Below are 5,506 nucleotides of genomic sequence, written 5' to 3'. Positions count from 1 at the left end.
AACAATGTCAAACATATGCAAATGATGCATGAAGTTAGTGTCTTATTCAAGAGGATATTCACATCCACAATTAATATATCTTTCATGCAATGTAATATGCAATTCACCAACCAATCACCACCAAAATTACAATACCGAAGGCCAAGATCCTAGTGGGAAAGCAACCAAGAGTACATATATCCTTAACAACGGCAAGTAACAATATCAATTGTTTTCCAATTACCTCTACCAGAGGTGCTTACGTGGTAAGCCCAGTCCGTTTCAGGATTCCTCTCTACCGATTATGAAATGCGCAAGGGGTGTCAGAGACCGCTTAGTTTGCATGTAAGACTATCCTGGTTATACGAGTAATGAACCCGGACCCTCACTAGACTATCCCACCTAAGCAATCCCTCAAGGCTTCTTGACGAATCACCGTCATTGTCGCCCCTATCCAAATCCCAATGATATTTCTATCATCGTATCTTTCCATTTTCTCCAACTCCAACTACACGAATGCAATGCATGTACACTAACCGAATTTAGTCCATTAAATCTTTTAATCAAGGTCAATTTTGTTATTTCAACAAACATCACCTAAGTTAGTCGTCTCAGCCCCAATGCATTTCTATCATGCCAAGTCCAATGGACGAACTCAAGACACTAACTTAGTATTCAAGATCATTAAGTAAAGCCCAAATTCTCAATATACTTTCAAGTGTGTGAACAGACATAGGCTCTCATCAAATTCAATCTTTCCAAAAACACAACCTAAGTTAGTTGTCTCAGCCCCAGTGCATTTTTACTATTACATGTCCTCAGGACGAGCTCAAAACATTAACTTAATGATTTAATATACAAGCAAGACCTCAATTTCAAACTCTTGTATTTTTCATATCAATATAACAACCACTTACATATATTTTCCATTTCAATACAACTATACAACAATCCATAACATAACCATTACTATTGAGATATTTCTGAATTACGACATTGTCACAAACATTCAACACAAAACAATTATTAATTAATCACCATACTCCCATGCATTCAAACATAATTATTTAACAACCTTTCATGACGATGTAATACCATAAGCGAGTACCTCGCATTATGTTACACACAACAATGAATTCATACACATATATTTCCAGCACAATCAAATATCTAAGACTATATACATCGTCATGAAAAAGGATTAAGGACTCTTACATGGAAACAAGTTTCCATTGGAGTTCCTAATCTACAAGACTCTCCGACTTTTGAGGGAATCGGAGAGGAAAAACTTCAATGAAATACTCTAAGACCACAATGGTCTTCTCCCTCACCTGGATTTATGCAAGTTCCTTCTCCAACAATCAAACAAGATGTCACATCCTATCCTTCAACTTCAGAACCTCTTCTCACAACATGCCAATAACAATAAAGAAAATAAATCAAATTCTACTCCATCTAAAACTAACAACTAAACTAGAATTGGTCAACAATTTATAAAATAATACATACTACTTTGTTTTATGAATCTCTGCAATACATATAAAGTTAAAACCAATACTACAATAATTTAACAATAAAGAAAATAAATCAAATTCTACTCCATCTAAAACTAACAACTAAACTAGAATTGGTCAACAATTTATAAAATAATACGTTAGAAATAACACATACTACTTTGTTTTATGAATCTCTGCAATACATATAAAGTTAAAACCAATACTACAATAATTTAGCATAGACCAACAACTTACAAATAATCAAAACCACTTCATTTAAAATAGTTAAATTCCTTTTATAGATGATTAAAACACTTTCTATGTATAATTAAAAACACTGTCCATCCATGAATCAAATGGAAAAGTTACGTTAATAAGAAAACAACAATTAATTTGGATAGGTTTCAAAAGGATTATTATTTACTAAATAAAACTAACACCCTTTCTCTCAAATCCTTACTACACATGTTTAAAATAAAACAACATTGGTGACTTATCTAAAAGTATCAGTGGCTGCACGTGAGAATAATAAGAGGCTAGGGACCTGTGAATTGAAGGTGTAAAGACAATTGATCTTTTAATTGTTTACATAGCCATAATGGTTCAAGTGAAATATATACTTTGTCAGATAAAGTGTAAAGACTACAAAGATACAAAAGGATTATTCTTTTTAAAAACCTTTTATTCTACCCTTCAATTAATAATTTCAACTTATGCACAATTTATACATATATAAGGGTTTTGTCATGCTATAACACAGTAACGAGAGATAACAAATGTATATATAGATGTTATGTACACTTCCATCAAAATAATGAAGATTATTCACATAAGTGCCCCAAGTAAAATAATGAAGATCTGACCCTACTATATCTTGTGTCTACCATTTGGATAAAGCCAAGAAAATAATAATTTACCCTCATGTGGAACAAGGTAAGACTAACTTGAATTAATAAAGGGGAAAATTATTCAAGTGTAGAAATTTATTTTCGTGCAACCAAAGGCTTGAATAGAACATATATTTTGCAGGAGTAAAGAGAAGACATGATGATACAAGTAATTAAAAGAAAATGAATTAGAAACTAAACCTTATGATGAGAAGAAGTCATATGGGTGATAAAATGTTTCCATTCTTTCTTTCTCCCTTTTTCAGCAGCAGCGGTTATTGATTTTTTTAGTGGGGAAGACAATCTTATTTGTTCTCCCAATTGCTCTAGGGTTACTTACTTTTATGGTTAAGAAAAATAGGTCAAAACACTATTTAAAATTATATCTATTATTATTATTATACTTATCAAAATCAAAATAACAAAAATTCAATTTTAGATTATCCTAAAGTTTATCCACATAACAAATATAGATAATCTCAAAGAGATAACTTCATTAAAGATTAACTCAAGTAATTTGTAATCATAGTATGATATATTATCGAAAATAGTTTAGATAAACGTTGTAATAAACATAGTTATTCAAACTAAAATAAGATAATGTTATCAAAATGAATAAAATCAGTTATATTATTCAGTAAATTAATTACCAAAATGTGAATACTCATAAAACATATGTAATGCAAATTTACTATGCATTACAAAAATATTCAAATATTTTAATAATGTAATACAATGCAATTTTTATCTTAAATTATATTTTTGAAACAAATCTAACTCTTGGAAGATAAAGATTCACTTAACTACAAGATAACTAATGAACTAAGTTATCTAATCATAAATTTATTGGATAAACATTAAAAGATCAACAACTCATCTAAAAGTCATGTTTATCTATCTTTAGATTAGATAAAATTCATATTTTTCACTCACATGAAAATAAAAAAATGTAGGTGTTACAATAAGAGCATTGAAACTTTGCATTAGACGAAATCGAATATACATAATATAAAAATTAAACAATTTGAAACTTCCAAACAATATAGAAGAAAGTCATAACAAAAAATGACAAAATGACTTATCAGGATACATGATGATGAAAATGGATTCAACACTGAAACCCCATCTATTTGAAAAATACATGTTTTGGATCAGATCTAGAACTTTAGTATGTGTGGATAAACCCTGATGATAGTTGTGAGAATCGAAATATGTTCAAAATTATATCAATTTTTTTCTTTTAAGGCTTTTATCTCTTTGAATGGTGAAAAATGAAATAAAATTATATCTACCAATGAACATCTCGTTGGATCGATTCATGAATGATGAAGTAATGGAAAAAATGAAATGACTATAAAACCATACCTCGTTTGATGATGGAAGAGATTAGATCTGTCTAATAAAAATGAAAAAATATAGGAGAAATAGTTTGTGAGTTTCAAAAGAAGAGAAAATTAAGAAGTAAATTGAAATAAGAATAGAGAAGAAAATTAAGAAGTTAATTTGATGAAAATAGACTATTCTTTGGACAATCTATTCTCACATACATTTATATTAAGATAGTAGAAGAAGAATACTGTGAATTCGTTATAAGAATATGTGAGTATTTTGGAGAGAAAAAAGTTAAGGAGATGGTGGCATGTGTCAATGACTACATGACAATAAGTTTAAGTTAAGGAGATAGTAACATGTGTCAATGATGACATGACAAATGAATTTTTTTTGTTCCCTATAAATAATAGATAACAAGCCATTAGTCACAATGTCATAATAAGAGCTCCAGATTTTACACCTGTCGAATTAACTCACCAAAACACACTGCCACTGCAACACTATAGTTTTGTAACTGAACCAGCCATTAAATACTTTATCTCTTATGTCACTTTCATATCTAGTTCAACCCCTCGTATAAGAATAAATTTTTTTAGTTCAACCCATACTAGTAAAACCAAGCCTATATGGAGAAATTATATTATAATTCTAACATACATACCATTGATTATATTCATTGGAATTTAGAAAAAATGTATCTACCAACAAAAGAGTTTTTAATATTGTCATTGTATCATCTATTATTTATACTGATTATCATATACTTTAATCATAAGTAATACAAATGAATTATGTAGTATTGTGTATAAATATTTACATCGTAAATATTTAGATAATTAGAATTTTAAATTTTTATGTTATCTATAAAATGTATAAATATGACAAGAGTTTTTTTCCACCCAAGGTTGCAAAGAAGTGACCCATTCTTCAAGGTTTGATGCACATCATAGACAACACTTCAATCAAGGTATCCATATACACCTATAAACTTTTACATTAACAAGTGCAACTCATGTAGTTATATACATGCATCCAACCTGGATCCTTTCTGATTTGTCTTTTTTGTCAAACACAAATATAGTAACCATTTACTACACAATCCTTCTGTAGAGCTAGTGTCATAGGTTTGTGGTGATGACCCTCACAAATATAGTGTCATAGACTACACAATCTCTAGAAAAATTTAAGAGCATGAGTGGCAGAGAAGGCACCTCATTACAATTGTAGTAAACCCTGCCATTTCGGCTGTGTAACCTAAGAAAATAAAATCCATGTTTGGCATTGTATTGAAGCATCTAATTGGCCTTAGTCTTTTAATAAATCTTGGTTATATATAGGAGGATCTTTTGGCCATTTTGGCTTATCTAAACAAACTTGCCACCTTTGTGTGAAAAGAAACTATAAGTCAGAATAATGTTATTCCCCCAATGGAATGGAGTTCTTTATAGAACTGAATATTTCCAACGTAGGAATAAAAAGTTGCATGTTAAAACTAAAGAGGGTGGGCATCATTCTATAAAGCCACATTTGGTTTTCTGATTTCTAACATATGCCAAAGGTATGAAGGTAGGTGGTATTATTTGTTTGGTATGTCAAAGATCTCATTTCCAAATTAAATAGTAAAGTTCAATTCTTAAGCGGTCTATTAGGTAAAACTAGTGTAGATGTGAGTTGTAACATAAAACTATGAGAAGCTTGTATTTATATAAGTAGTTTATTAAAATTGAGTTATTAAGTAAAACTAATGGAATTAGCTCAAATTTAAAAATGACTAAAAAATACGTACAATATTTATTATTTATTTGTTTATTA

The sequence above is a fragment of the Lupinus angustifolius genome, chromosome LG05 (genome assembly GCF_001865875.1).
Source record: "Lupinus angustifolius cultivar Tanjil chromosome LG05, LupAngTanjil_v1.0, whole genome shotgun sequence".
Taxonomy (NCBI): domain Eukaryota; kingdom Viridiplantae; phylum Streptophyta; class Magnoliopsida; order Fabales; family Fabaceae; genus Lupinus; species Lupinus angustifolius.
This window is presented reverse-complemented; position numbering follows the sequence as displayed.